This window comes from Schistocerca serialis, chromosome 4 (genome assembly GCF_023864345.2).
Source record: "Schistocerca serialis cubense isolate TAMUIC-IGC-003099 chromosome 4, iqSchSeri2.2, whole genome shotgun sequence".
Lineage (NCBI taxonomy): Eukaryota > Metazoa > Arthropoda > Insecta > Orthoptera > Acrididae > Schistocerca > Schistocerca serialis.
In genome coordinates this window covers 36,110,612-36,122,900 of record NC_064641.1, presented here as the reverse complement: position 1 = coordinate 36,122,900, position 12,289 = coordinate 36,110,612, and the positions used below count along the sequence as shown (strand labels likewise).

Sequence of the window (12,289 nt, the reverse complement as noted above, 5' to 3'; positions counted from 1 at the left end):
CGTTCGGGCAGCGCCTCCACGCACGCTGCGTCTTTGGGCAAGACTCGTCGCCGCGGCCGCAAGGTTACTCACACGATAGTGATGAGCGGTCGCTTTAAGGCAGTGTAGTGGGGGACTCCGCGTGTGTAGCACTTTTTTCGGTTGTATCCGGCGTCGTTGGGTGGCAATCCCACTTTCCCTGCAGACAGCTACTCTGGAATATGCTCGGGAAGCACGGTCGACCGCCCCCAACAAATGCAACTAAAAAAATGAGAACAACAACAAAAAAAGCGGCAGGTTGTTCGCCTACCACGCGGGCGGCCCGGGTTCGATTCCCGGCCGATGCATCGTTTTGCTGTTCTCGCTATAATGCTGCCGCGCCGATTGCTCGTTTGAGCTGCGTCAGCCTCAGAAATGTATAGCAGGATTCGCTGTGAGAAGAACCAAACACGCAGCACGCAAGAGACCGTACTTGGACGGACGCGTGCTATTTCTGAACTCTAGCGTCAGCCTGGCCCTACAGGCCGCCGTGTTCAGGTGCCGCAAGGGCGATGTACTGTAACCTCAGGCAGTGCTGCTTTCCGTTGGAAAAGCCGCGGCAGCAGTTTAATCTAGCAATTCGGGAAAGCACGTGTAGCAACACAACAGATTCTTGAGAAAGCGCAAACTGTCTATCTCTAATATGCGAGGCTTACCAAGTTTCCTGGGACGTTGGTTGCAGACGTGCCTCGGTAGCGCAGTGGGCAGCGCGTAAGTCTCATAATCTTAAGGTCGTGAGTTCGATCCTCACCCGGGGCATATAATTTGCTGTACATCATGGCTGAATTAACGGCGTTGCTGTTGCTAGGGAACGAACTGAATTGTCGTTTGTTATCCACAAGGAGTCCACGCCTCAGCGTCAAAATGTTTACATCCAGCTATGGCAAGGTACAGCTTTGACCTTTCTCCTCCCCTGTTATGAGTAAAATATGATGCAAACAGCAATGAATAGTCAGTTTCGAGCTGTGCGCCATGCCAGTCTGTAGGCGCAAATATGCTCGCAAACAGAGAACACCACTGAGTCCGGATTCAGCACGAAATGCCAGAGGAGAGGGAGTAAATCTGACACTTATCGAGCAAATCCGGTGTGGTCTAGTGGCTAGGATACCTGGCTTTCACCCAGGAGGCCAGGGTTCGATTCCCGGTACCGGAAGCGAAGTTTTTGCGCACACGACCCTCCATGTTTTGGCCCTCCAACCCTCGTTTGTCGCCCTCCTTCCGGAGCTTCAACCGAGCGTAATCGGGGAAAAAAGGCACGAGATGCAATTACTGTCAGCACCGGGATAAAGGGAGAAGAGGCACTGGTCCGCTGTTGGGCTGCTACCAGCGTCAGTGGCAAGTCGGTGAAGTCGCCAGTTGCGCCAGAAGCCAGCAATTACGCGTTCCAGTTATTCACATTGCCTGCAGCTGCTCCATCCCCCAACAAGTGTGAGCCCGGATAGCTCAGTCGGTAGAGCATTAGGCTTTTAACCTAAGGGTCCAGGGTTCGAGTCCCTGTCCGGGCGAAGATTTTAACGCTTCCGTAATGGCTCGTCTCGTAGCGCTGGTAGCCCTGCCGTAATCAGTGCACGGAGTTCGTTTCCTGTCAACATACTGCGCAGAACGGTTTGAGTTTTCACGATTCGAGGGAACTTTTGGCTGCGAGCAGTCGTGGCCGAGTGGTTAAGGCGTCTGACTAGAAATCTGATTCCCTCTGGGAGCGTAGGTTCGAGTCCTACCGACTGCGTCTCTTTTTTTTATTTTTTTGTTTAAGAAGAAGGAGCAGAAAATTTCGCAGTTTGCCTGTCGTTTTGGTACTTCGCTACACCTCACCTCTCACAGCCGTTTATATCGCCTGTCCTCTTGATAAGGGCGAATTCCAAGCGTCAGCTTTCGCGTCAGCCGAGCAAAGTCGGGACAAGTCGGGACATACTACAGGATGGCCTGCGTGGAGCAACGACGGAAAGAAAACGTTAATTTAACAGCACGTGGCTCACATACTCATACGTAAAAATTTGCGCCCGTTGCGGTGGCCGGGAATCGAACCCGGATCAACTGCTTGGAAGGCAACTATGCTCACCATTACACCACCACCGCACAGCCGCTGCCCGTGACGCCGCGCTGTGTCGGCTTCCCGCCCGCCGGCAGCGGCCCACGGTGATAGTAGCTGTAGGCGCTTTACGAGGTAGGAGGGTGCATCCACACGCGTTCGGGCAGCGCCTCCACGCACGCTGCGTCTTTGGGCAAGACTCGTCGCCGCGGCCGCAAGGTTACTCACACGATAGTGATGAGCGGTCGCTTTAAGGCAGTGTAGTGGGGGACTCCGCGTGTGTAGCACTTTTTTCGGTTGTATCCGGCGTCGTTGGGTGGCAATCCCACTTTCCCTGCAGACAGCTACTCTGGAATATGCTCGGGAAGCACGGTCGACCGCCCCCAACAAATGCAACTAAAAAAATGAGAACAACAACAAAAAAAGCGGCAGGTTGTTCGCCTACCACGCGGGCGGCCCGGGTTCGATTCCCGGCCGATGCATCGTTTTGCTGTTCTCGCTATAATGCTGCCGCGCCGATTGCTCGTTTGAGCTGCGTCAGCCTCAGAAATGTATAGCAGGATTCGCTGTGAGAAGAACCAAACACGCAGCACGCAAGAGACCGTACTTGGACGGACGCGTGCTATTTCTGAACTCTAGCGTCAGCCTGGCCCTACAGGCCGCCGTGTTCAGGTGCCGCAAGGGCGATGTACTGTAACCTCAGGCAGTGCTGCTTTCCGTTGGAAAAGCCGCGGCAGCAGTTTAATCTAGCAATTCGGGAAAGCACGTGTAGCAACACAACAGATTCTTGAGAAAGCGCAAACTGCCTATCTCTAATATGCGAGGCTTACCAAGTTTCCTGGGACGTTGGTTGCAGACGTGCCTCGGTAGCGCAGTGGGCAGCGCGTAAGTCTCATAATCTTAAGGTCGTGAGTTCGATCCTCACCCGGGGCATATAATTTGCTGTACATCATGGCTGAATTAACGGCGTTGCTGTTGCTAGGGAACGAACTGAATTGTCGTTTGTTATCCACAAGGAGTCCACGCCTCAGCGTCAAAATGTTTACATCCAGCTATGGCAAGGTACAGCTTTGACCTTTCTCCTCCCCTGTTATGAGTAAAATATGATGCAAACAGCAATGAATAGTCAGTTTCGAGCTGTGCGCCATGCCAGTCTGTAGGCGCAAATATGCTCGCAAACAGAGAACACCACTGAGTCCGGATTCAGCACGAAATGCCAGAGGAGAGGGAGTAAATCTGACACTTATCGAGCAAATCCGGTGTGGTCTAGTGGCTAGGATACCTGGCTTTCACCCAGGAGGCCAGGGTTCGATTCCCGGTACCGGAAGCGAAGTTTTTGCGCACACGACCCTCCATGTTTTGGCCCTCCAACCCTCGTTTGTCGCCCTCCTTCCGGAGCTTCAACCGAGCGTAATCGGGGAAAAAAGGCACGAGATGCAATTACTGTCAGCACCGGGATAAAGGGAGAAGAGGCACTGGTCCGCTGTTGGGCTGCTACCAGCGTCAGTGGCAAGTCGGTGAAGTCGCCAGTTGCGCCAGAAGCCAGCAATTACGCGTTCCAGTTATTCACATTGCCTGCAGCTGCTCCATCCCCCAACAAGTGTGAGCCCGGATAGCTCAGTCGGTAGAGCATTAGGCTTTTAACCTAAGGGTCCAGGGTTCGAGTCCCTGTCCGGGCGAAGATTTTAACGCTTCCGTAATGGCTCGTCTCGTAGCGCTGGTAGCCCTGCCGTAATCAGTGCACGGAGTTCGTTTCCTGTCAACATACTGCGCAGAACGGTTTGAGTTTTCACGATTCGAGGGAACTTTTGGCTGCGAGCAGTCGTGGCCGAGTGGTTAAGGCGTCTGACTAGAAATCTGATTCCCTCTGGGAGCGTAGGTTCGAGTCCTACCGACTGCGTCTCTTTTTTTTATTTTTTTGTTTAAGAAGAAGGAGCAGAAAATTTCGCAGTTTGCCTGTCGTTTTGGTACTTCGCTACACCTCACCTCTCACAGCCGTTTATATCGCCTGTCCTCTTGATAAGGGCGAATTCCAAGCGTCAGCTTTCGCGTCAGCCGAGCAAAGTCGGGACAAGTCGGGACATACTACAGGATGGCCTGCGTGGAGCAACGACGGAAAGAAAACGTTAATTTAACAGCACGTGGCTCACATACTCATACGTAAAAATTTGCGCCCGTTGCGGTGGCCGGGAATCGAACCCGGATCAACTGCTTGGAAGGCAACTATGCTAACCATTACACCACCACCGCACAGCCGCTGCCCGTGACGCCGCGCTGTGTCGGCTTCCCGCCCGCCGGCAGCGGCCCACGGTGATAGTAGCTGTAGGCGCTTTACGAGGTAGGAGGGTGCATCCACACGCGTTCGGGCAGCGCCTCCACGCACGCTGCGTCTTTGGGCAAGACTCGTCGCCGCGGCCGCAAGGTTACTCACACGATAGTGATGAGCGGTCGCTTTAAGGCAGTGTAGTGGGGGACTCCGCGTGTGTAGCACTTTTTTCGGTTGTATCCGGCGTCGTTGGGTGGCAATCCCACTTTCCCTGCAGACAGCTACTCTGGAATATGCTCGGGAAGCACGGTCGACCGCCCCCAACAAATGCAACTAAAAAAATGAGAACAACAACAAAAAAAGCGGCAGGTTGTTCGCCTACCACGCGGGCGGCCCGGGTTCGATTCCCGGCCGATGCATCGTTTTGCTGTTCTCGCTATAATGCTGCCGCGCCGATTGCTCGTTTGAGCTGCGTCAGCCTCAGAAATGTATAGCAGGATTCGCTGTGAGAAGAACCAAACACGCAGCACGCAAGAGACCGTACTTGGACGGACGCGTGCTATTTCTGAACTCTAGCGTCAGCCTGGCCCTACAGGCCGCTGTGTTCAGGTGCCGCAAGGGCGATGTACTGTAACCTCAGGCAGTGCTGCTTTCCGTTGGAAAAGCCGCGGCAGCAGTTTAATCTAGCAATTCGGGAAAGCACGTGTAGCAACACAACAGATTCTTGAGAAAGCGCAAACTGTCTATCTCTAATATGCGAGGCTTACCAAGTTTCCTGGGACGTTGGTTGCAGACGTGCCTCGGTAGCGCAGTGGGCAGCGCGTAAGTCTCATAATCTTAAGGTCGTGAGTTCGATCCTCACCCGGGGCATATAATTTGCTGTACATCATGGCTGAATTAACGGCGTTGCTGTTGCTAGGGAACGAACTGAATTGTCGTTTGTTATCCACAAGGAGTCCACGCCTCAGCGTCAAAATGTTTACATCCAGCTATGGCAAGGTACAGCTTTGACCTTTCTCCTCCCCTGTTATGAGTAAAATATGATGCAAACAGCAATGAATAGTCAGTTTCGAGCTGTGCGCCATGCCAGTCTGTAGGCGCAAATATGCTCGCAAACAGAGAACACCACTGAGTCCGGATTCAGCACGAAATGCCAGAGGAGAGGGAGTAAATCTGACACTTATCGAGCAAATCCGGTGTGGTCTAGTGGCTAGGATACCTGGCTTTCACCCAGGAGGCCAGGGTTCGATTCCCGGTACCGGAAGCGAAGTTTTTGCGCACACGACCCTCCATGTTTTGGCCCTCCAACCCTCGTTTGTCGCCCTCCTTCCGGAGCTTCAACCGAGCGTAATCGGGGAAAAAAGGCACGAGATGCAATTACTGTCAGCACCGGGATAAAGGGAGAAGAGGCACTGGTCCGCTGTTGGGCTGCTACCAGCGTCAGTGGCAAGTCGGTGAAGTCGCCAGTTGCGCCAGAAGCCAGCAATTACGCGTTCCAGTTATTCACATTGCCTGCAGCTGCTCCATCCCCCAACAAGTGTGAGCCCGGATAGCTCAGTCGGTAGAGCATTAGGCTTTTAACCTAAGGGTCCAGGGTTCGAGTCCCTGTCCGGGCGAAGATTTTAACGCTTCCGTAATGGCTCGTCTCGTAGCGCTGGTAGCCCTGCCGTAATCAGTGCACGGAGTTCGTTTCCTGTCAACATACTGCGCAGAACGGTTTGAGTTTTCACGATTCGAGGGAACTTTTGGCTGCGAGCAGTCGTGGCCGAGTGGTTAAGGCGTCTGACTAGAAATCTGATTCCCTCTGGGAGCGTAGGTTCGAGTCCTACCGACTGCGTCTCTTTTTTTTATTTTTTTGTTTAAGAAGAAGGAGCAGAAAATTTCGCAGTTTGCCTGTCGTTTTGGTACTTCGCTACACCTCACCTCTCACAGCCGTTTATATCGCCTGTCCTCTTGATAAGGGCGAATTCCAAGCGTCAGCTTTCGCGTCAGCCGAGCAAAGTCGGGACAAGTCGGGACATACTACAGGATGGCCTGCGTGGAGCAACGACGGAAAGAAAACGTTAATTTAACAGCACGTGGCTCACATACTCATACGTAAAAATTTGCGCCCGTTGCGGTGGCCGGGAATCGAACCCGGATCAACTGCTTGGAAGGCAACTATGCTCACCATTACACCACCACCGCACAGCCGCTGCCCGTGACGCCGCGCTGTGTCGGCTTCCCGCCCGCCGGCAGCGGCCCACGGTGATAGTAGCTGTAGGCGCTTTACGAGGTAGGAGGGTGCATCCACACGCGTTCGGGCAGCGCCTCCACGCACGCTGCGTCTTTGGGCAAGACTCGTCGCCGCGGCCGCAAGGTTACTCACACGATAGTGATGAGCGGTCGCTTTAAGGCAGTGTAGTGGGGGACTCCGCGTGTGTAGCACTTTTTTCGGTTGTATCCGGCGTCGTTGGGTGGCAATCCCACTTTCCCTGCAGACAGCTACTCTGGAATATGCTCGGGAAGCACGGTCGACCGCCCCCAACAAATGCAACTAAAAAAATGAGAACAACAACAAAAAAAGCGGCAGGTTGTTCGCCTACCACGCGGGCGGCCCGGGTTCGATTCCCGGCCGATGCATCGTTTTGCTGTTCTCGCTATAATGCTGCCGCGCCGATTGCTCGTTTGAGCTGCGTCAGCCTCAGAAATGTATAGCAGGATTCGCTGTGAGAAGAACCAAACACGCAGCACGCAAGAGACCGTACTTGGACGGACGCGTGCTATTTCTGAACTCTAGCGTCAGCCTGGCCCTACAGGCCGCTGTGTTCAGGTGCCGCAAGGGCGATGTACTGTAACCTCAGGCAGTGCTGCTTTCCGTTGGAAAAGCCGCGGCAGCAGTTTAATCTAGCAATTCGGGAAAGCACGTGTAGCAACACAACAGATTCTTGAGAAAGCGCAAACTGTCTATCTCTAATATGCGAGGCTTACCAAGTTTCCTGGGACGTTGGTTGCAGACGTGCCTCGGTAGCGCAGTGGGCAGCGCGTAAGTCTCATAACCTTAAGGTCGTGAGTTCGATCCTCACCCGGGGCATATAATTTGCTGTACATCATGGCTGAATTAACGGCGTTGCTGTTGCTAGGGAACGAACTGAATTGTCGTTTGTTATCCACAAGGAGTCCACGCCTCAGCGTCAAAATGTTTACATCCAGCTATGGCAAGGTACAGCTTTGACCTTTCTCCTCCCCTGTTATGAGTAAAATATGATGCAAACAGCAATGAATAGTCAGTTTCGAGCTGTGCGCCATGCCAGTCTGTAGGCGCAAATATGCTCGCAAACAGAGAACACCACTGAGTCCGGATTCAGCACGAAATGCCAGAGGAGAGGGAGTAAATCTGACACTTATCGAGCAAATCCGGTGTGGTCTAGTGGCTAGGATACCTGGCTTTCACCCAGGAGGCCAGGGTTCGATTCCCGGTACCGGAAGCGAAGTTTTTGCGCACACGACCCTCCATGTTTTGGCCCTCCAACCCTCGTTTGTCGCCCTCCTTCCGGAGCTTCAACCGAGCGTAATCGGGGAAAAAAGGCACGAGATGCAATTACTGTCAGCACCGGGATAAAGGGAGAAGAGGCACTGGTCCGCTGTTGGGCTGCTACCAGCGTCAGTGGCAAGTCGGTGAAGTCGCCAGTTGCGCCAGAAGCCAGCAATTACGCGTTCCAGTTATTCACATTGCCTGCAGCTGCTCCATCCCCCAACAAGTGTGAGCCCGGATAGCTCAGTCGGTAGAGCATTAGGCTTTTAACCTAAGGGTCCAGGGTTCGAGTCCCTGTCCGGGCGAAGATTTTAACGCTTCCGTAATGGCTCGTCTCGTAGCGCTGGTAGCCCTGCCGTAATCAGTGCACGGAGTTCGTTTCCTGTCAACATACTGCGCAGAACGGTTTGAGTTTTCATGATTCGAGGGAACTTTTGGCTGCGAGCAGTCGTGGCCGAGTGGTTAAGGCGTCTGACTAGAAATCTGATTCCCTCTGGGAGCGTAGGTTCGAGTCCTACCGACTGCGTCTCTTTTTTTTATTTTTTTGTTTAAGAAGAAGGAGCAGAAAATTTCGCAGTTTGCCTGTCGTTTTGGTACTTCGCTACACCTCACCTCTCACAGCCGTTTATATCGCCTGTCCTCTTGATAAGGGCGAATTCCAAGCGTCAGCTTTCGCGTCAGCCGAGCAAAGTCGGGACAAGTCGGGACATACTACAGGATGGCCTGCGTGGAGCAACGACGGAAAGAAAACGTTAATTTAACAGCACGTGGCTCACATACTCATACGTAAAAATTTGCGCCCGTTGCGGTGGCCGGGAATCGAACCCGGATCAACTGCTTGGAAGGCAACTATGCTCACCATTACACCACCACCGCACAGCCGCTGCCCGTGACGCCGCGCTGTGTCGGCTTCCCGCCCGCCGGCAGCGGCCCACGGTGATAGTAGCTGTAGGCGCTTTACGAGGTAGGAGGGTGCATCCACACGCGTTCGGGCAGCGCCTCCACGCACGCTGCGTCTTTGGGCAAGACTCGTCGCCGCGGCCGCAAGGTTACTCACACGATAGTGATGAGCGGTCGCTTTAAGGCAGTGTAGTGGGGGACTCCGCGTGTGTAGCACTTTTTTCGGTTGTATCCGGCGTCGTTGGGTGGCAATCCCACTTTCCCTGCAGACAGCTACTCTGGAATATGCTCGGGAAGCACGGTCGACCGCCCCCAACAAATGCAACTAAAAAAATGAGAACAACAACAAAAAAAGCGGCAGGTTGTTCGCCTACCACGCGGGCGGCCCGGGTTCGATTCCCGGCCGATGCATCGTTTTGCTGTTCTCGCTATAATGCTGCCGCGCCGATTGCTCGTTTGAGCTGCGTCAGCCTCAGAAATGTATAGCAGGATTCGCTGTGAGAAGAACCAAACACGCAGCACGCAAGAGACCGTACTTGGACGGACGCGTGCTATTTCTGAACTCTAGCGTCAGCCTGGCCCTACAGGCCGCTGTGTTCAGGTGCCGCAAGGGCGATGTACTGTAACCTCAGGCAGTGCTGCTTTCCGTTGGAAAAGCCGCGGCAGCAGTTTAATCTAGCAATTCGGGAAAGCACGTGTAGCAACACAACAGATTCTTGAGAAAGCGCAAACTGTCTATCTCTAATATGCGAGGCTTACCAAGTTTCCTGGGACGTTGGTTGCAGACGTGCCTCGGTAGCGCAGTGGGCAGCGCGTAAGTCTCATAATCTTAAGGTCGTGAGTTCGATCCTCACCCGGGGCATATAATTTGCTGTACATCATGGCTGAATTAACGGCGTTGCTGTTGCTAGGGAACGAACTGAATTGTCGTTTGTTATCCACAAGGAGTCCACGCCTCAGCGTCAAAATGTTTACATCCAGCTATGGCAAGGTACAGCTTTGACCTTTCTCCTCCCCTGTTATGAGTAAAATATGATGCAAACAGCAATGAATAGTCAGTTTCGAGCTGTGCGCCATGCCAGTCTGTAGGCGCAAATATGCTCGCAAACAGAGAACACCACTGAGTCCGGATTCAGCACGAAATGCCAGAGGAGAGGGAGTAAATCTGACACTTATCGAGCAAATCCGGTGTGGTCTAGTGGCTAGGATACCTGGCTTTCACCCAGGAGGCCAGGGTTCGATTCCCGGTACCGGAAGCGAAGTTTTTGCGCACACGACCCTCCATGTTTTGGCCCTCCAACCCTCGTTTGTCGCCCTCCTTCCGGAGCTTCAACCGAGCGTAATCGGGGAAAAAAGGCACGAGATGCAATTACTGTCAGCACCGGGATAAAGGGAGAAGAGGCACTGGTCCGCTGTTGGGCTGCTACCAGCGTCAGTGGCAAGTCGGTGAAGTCGCCAGTTGCGCCAGAAGCCAGCAATTACGCGTTCCAGTTATTCACATTGCCTGCAGCTGCTCCATCCCCCAACAAGTGTGAGCCCGGATAGCTCAGTCGGTAGAGCATTAGGCTTTTAACCTAAGGGTCCAGGGTTCGAGTCCCTGTCCGGGCGAAGATTTTAACGCTTCCGTAATGGCTCGTCTCGTAGCGCTGGTAGCCCTGCCGTAATCAGTGCACGGAGTTCGTTTCCTGTCAACATACTGCGCAGAACGGTTTGAGTTTTCACGATTCGAGGGAACTTTTGGCTGCGAGCAGTCGTGGCCGAGTGGTTAAGGCGTCTGACTAGAAATCTGATTCCCTCTGGGAGCGTAGGTTCGAGTCCTACCGACTGCGTCTCTTTTTTTTATTTTTTTGTTTAAGAAGAAGGAGCAGAAAATTTCGCAGTTTGCCTGTCGTTTTGGTACTTCGCTACACCTCACCTCTCACAGCCGTTTATATCGCCTGTCCTCTTGATAAGGGCGAATTCCAAGCGTCAGCTTTCGCGTCAGCCGAGCAAAGTCGGGACAAGTCGGGACATACTACAGGATGGCCTGCGTGGAGCAACGACGGAAAGAAAACGTTAATTTAACAGCACGTGGCTCACATACTCATACGTAAAAATTTGCGCCCGTTGCGGTGGCCGGGAATCGAACCCGGATCAACTGCTTGGAAGGCAACTATGCTCACCATTACACCACCACCGCACAGCCGCTGCCCGTGACGCCGCGCTGTGTCGGCTTCCCGCCCGCCGGCAGCGGCCCACGGTGATAGTAGCTGTAGGCGCTTTACGAGGTAGGAGGGTGCATCCACACGCGTTCGGGCAGCGCCTCCACGCACGCTGCGTCTTTGGGCAAGACTCGTCGCCGCGGCCGCAAGGTTACTCACACGATAGTGATGAGCGGTCGCTTTAAGGCAGTGTAGTGGGGGACTCCGCGTGTGTAGCACTTTTTTCGGTTGTATCCGGCGTCGTTGGGTGGCAATCCCACTTTCCCTGCAGACAGCTACTCTGGAATATGCTCGGGAAGCACGGTCGACCGCCCCCAACAAATGCAACTAAAAAAATGAGAACAACAACAAAAAAAGCGGCAGGTTGTTCGCCTACCACGCGGGCGGCCCGGGTTCGATTCCCGGCCGATGCATCGTTTTGCTGTTCTCGCTATAATGCTGCCGCGCCGATTGCTCGTTTGAGCTGCGTCAGCCTCAGAAATGTATAGCAGGATTCGCTGTGAGAAGAACCAAACACGCAGCACGCAAGAGACCGTACTTGGACGGACGCGTGCTATTTCTGAACTCTAGCGTCAGCCTGGCCCTACAGGCCGCTGTGTTCAGGTGCCGCAAGGGCGATGTACTGTAACCTCAGGCAGTGCTGCTTTCCGTTGGAAAAGCCGCGGCAGCAGTTTAATCTAGCAATTCGGGAAAGCACGTGTAGCAACACAACAGATTCTTGAGAAAGCGCAAACTGTCTATCTCTAATATGCGAGGCTTACCAAGTTTCCTGGGACGTTGGTTGCAGACGTGCCTCGGTAGCGCAGTGGGCAGCGCGTAAGTCTCATAACCTTAAGGTCGTGAGTTCGATCCTCACCCGGGGCATATAATTTGCTGTACATCATGGCTGAATTAACGGCGTTGCTGTTGCTAGGGAACGAACTGAATTGTCGTTTGTTATCCACAAGGAGTCCACGCCTCAGCGTCAAAATGTTTACATCCAGCTATGGCAAGGTACAGCTTTGACCTTTCTCCTCCCCTGTTATGAGTAAAATATGATGCAAACAGCAATGAATAGTCAGTTTCGAGCTGTGCGCCATGCCAGTCTGTAGGCGCAAATATGCTCGCAAACAGAGAACACCACTGAGTCCGGATTCAGCACGAAATGCCAGAGGAGAGGGAGTAAATCTGACACTTATCGAGCAAATCCGGTGTGGTCTAGTGGCTAGGATACCTGGCTTTCACCCAGGAGGCCAGGGTTCGATTCCCGGTACCGGAAGCGAAGTTTTTGCGCACACGACCCTCCATGTTTTGGCCCTCCAACCCTCGTTTGTCGCCCTCCTTCCGGAGCTTCAACCGAGCGTAATCGGGGAAAAAAGGCA

The 12,289-nt window shown here is 53.5% G+C and overlaps 27 non-coding genes across 27 annotated transcripts; 22 read left to right on the top strand and 5 right to left on the bottom strand.

The window, feature by feature from the left end:
* Positions 1 to 704: 704 nt before the first annotated feature.
* Trnam-cau (transfer RNA methionine (anticodon CAU)) lies at positions 705 to 777 on the top strand. Its single transcript has one exon. It is a non-coding gene; the product is annotated as a tRNA-Met (tRNA).
* Positions 778 to 1,099: 322 nt separating this feature from the next.
* Positions 1,100 to 1,171, top strand: Trnae-uuc (transfer RNA glutamic acid (anticodon UUC)). The gene has a single exon. It is a non-coding gene; the product is annotated as a tRNA-Glu (tRNA).
* Positions 1,172 to 1,450: 279 nt separating this feature from the next.
* Trnak-uuu (transfer RNA lysine (anticodon UUU)) lies at positions 1,451 to 1,523 on the top strand. The gene has a single exon. It is a non-coding gene; the product is annotated as a tRNA-Lys (tRNA).
* Positions 1,524 to 1,662: 139 nt separating this feature from the next.
* On the top strand, positions 1,663 to 1,744 carry Trnas-aga (transfer RNA serine (anticodon AGA)). Its single transcript has one exon. It is a non-coding gene; the product is annotated as a tRNA-Ser (tRNA).
* A 278-nt stretch (positions 1,745 to 2,022) lies between these two features.
* Positions 2,023 to 2,094, bottom strand: Trnag-ucc (transfer RNA glycine (anticodon UCC)). Its single transcript has one exon. It is a non-coding gene; the product is annotated as a tRNA-Gly (tRNA).
* An 813-nt stretch (positions 2,095 to 2,907) lies between these two features.
* On the top strand, positions 2,908 to 2,980 carry Trnam-cau (transfer RNA methionine (anticodon CAU)). Its single transcript has one exon. It is a non-coding gene; the product is annotated as a tRNA-Met (tRNA).
* A 322-nt stretch (positions 2,981 to 3,302) lies between these two features.
* On the top strand, positions 3,303 to 3,374 carry Trnae-uuc (transfer RNA glutamic acid (anticodon UUC)). Its single transcript has one exon. It is a non-coding gene; the product is annotated as a tRNA-Glu (tRNA).
* A 279-nt stretch (positions 3,375 to 3,653) lies between these two features.
* Trnak-uuu (transfer RNA lysine (anticodon UUU)) lies at positions 3,654 to 3,726 on the top strand. The gene has a single exon. It is a non-coding gene; the product is annotated as a tRNA-Lys (tRNA).
* Positions 3,727 to 3,865: 139 nt separating this feature from the next.
* On the top strand, positions 3,866 to 3,947 carry Trnas-aga (transfer RNA serine (anticodon AGA)). The gene has a single exon. It is a non-coding gene; the product is annotated as a tRNA-Ser (tRNA).
* Positions 3,948 to 4,225: 278 nt separating this feature from the next.
* Positions 4,226 to 4,297, bottom strand: Trnag-ucc (transfer RNA glycine (anticodon UCC)). The gene has a single exon. It is a non-coding gene; the product is annotated as a tRNA-Gly (tRNA).
* Positions 4,298 to 5,110: 813 nt separating this feature from the next.
* On the top strand, positions 5,111 to 5,183 carry Trnam-cau (transfer RNA methionine (anticodon CAU)). The gene has a single exon. It is a non-coding gene; the product is annotated as a tRNA-Met (tRNA).
* A 322-nt stretch (positions 5,184 to 5,505) lies between these two features.
* On the top strand, positions 5,506 to 5,577 carry Trnae-uuc (transfer RNA glutamic acid (anticodon UUC)). Its single transcript has one exon. It is a non-coding gene; the product is annotated as a tRNA-Glu (tRNA).
* A 279-nt stretch (positions 5,578 to 5,856) lies between these two features.
* Trnak-uuu (transfer RNA lysine (anticodon UUU)) lies at positions 5,857 to 5,929 on the top strand. The gene has a single exon. It is a non-coding gene; the product is annotated as a tRNA-Lys (tRNA).
* A 139-nt stretch (positions 5,930 to 6,068) lies between these two features.
* Trnas-aga (transfer RNA serine (anticodon AGA)) lies at positions 6,069 to 6,150 on the top strand. Its single transcript has one exon. It is a non-coding gene; the product is annotated as a tRNA-Ser (tRNA).
* A 278-nt stretch (positions 6,151 to 6,428) lies between these two features.
* Positions 6,429 to 6,500, bottom strand: Trnag-ucc (transfer RNA glycine (anticodon UCC)). Its single transcript has one exon. It is a non-coding gene; the product is annotated as a tRNA-Gly (tRNA).
* An 813-nt stretch (positions 6,501 to 7,313) lies between these two features.
* On the top strand, positions 7,314 to 7,386 carry Trnam-cau (transfer RNA methionine (anticodon CAU)). The gene has a single exon. It is a non-coding gene; the product is annotated as a tRNA-Met (tRNA).
* A 322-nt stretch (positions 7,387 to 7,708) lies between these two features.
* Positions 7,709 to 7,780, top strand: Trnae-uuc (transfer RNA glutamic acid (anticodon UUC)). The gene has a single exon. It is a non-coding gene; the product is annotated as a tRNA-Glu (tRNA).
* A 279-nt stretch (positions 7,781 to 8,059) lies between these two features.
* On the top strand, positions 8,060 to 8,132 carry Trnak-uuu (transfer RNA lysine (anticodon UUU)). Its single transcript has one exon. It is a non-coding gene; the product is annotated as a tRNA-Lys (tRNA).
* Positions 8,133 to 8,271: 139 nt separating this feature from the next.
* Trnas-aga (transfer RNA serine (anticodon AGA)) lies at positions 8,272 to 8,353 on the top strand. The gene has a single exon. It is a non-coding gene; the product is annotated as a tRNA-Ser (tRNA).
* A 278-nt stretch (positions 8,354 to 8,631) lies between these two features.
* Trnag-ucc (transfer RNA glycine (anticodon UCC)) lies at positions 8,632 to 8,703 on the bottom strand. Its single transcript has one exon. It is a non-coding gene; the product is annotated as a tRNA-Gly (tRNA).
* Positions 8,704 to 9,516: 813 nt separating this feature from the next.
* On the top strand, positions 9,517 to 9,589 carry Trnam-cau (transfer RNA methionine (anticodon CAU)). Its single transcript has one exon. It is a non-coding gene; the product is annotated as a tRNA-Met (tRNA).
* A 322-nt stretch (positions 9,590 to 9,911) lies between these two features.
* On the top strand, positions 9,912 to 9,983 carry Trnae-uuc (transfer RNA glutamic acid (anticodon UUC)). The gene has a single exon. It is a non-coding gene; the product is annotated as a tRNA-Glu (tRNA).
* A 279-nt stretch (positions 9,984 to 10,262) lies between these two features.
* Trnak-uuu (transfer RNA lysine (anticodon UUU)) lies at positions 10,263 to 10,335 on the top strand. The gene has a single exon. It is a non-coding gene; the product is annotated as a tRNA-Lys (tRNA).
* A 139-nt stretch (positions 10,336 to 10,474) lies between these two features.
* Trnas-aga (transfer RNA serine (anticodon AGA)) lies at positions 10,475 to 10,556 on the top strand. Its single transcript has one exon. It is a non-coding gene; the product is annotated as a tRNA-Ser (tRNA).
* Positions 10,557 to 10,834: 278 nt separating this feature from the next.
* Positions 10,835 to 10,906, bottom strand: Trnag-ucc (transfer RNA glycine (anticodon UCC)). Its single transcript has one exon. It is a non-coding gene; the product is annotated as a tRNA-Gly (tRNA).
* Positions 10,907 to 11,719: 813 nt separating this feature from the next.
* Positions 11,720 to 11,792, top strand: Trnam-cau (transfer RNA methionine (anticodon CAU)). The gene has a single exon. It is a non-coding gene; the product is annotated as a tRNA-Met (tRNA).
* Positions 11,793 to 12,114: 322 nt separating this feature from the next.
* Trnae-uuc (transfer RNA glutamic acid (anticodon UUC)) lies at positions 12,115 to 12,186 on the top strand. The gene has a single exon. It is a non-coding gene; the product is annotated as a tRNA-Glu (tRNA).
* Positions 12,187 to 12,289: the final 103 nt, after the last annotated feature.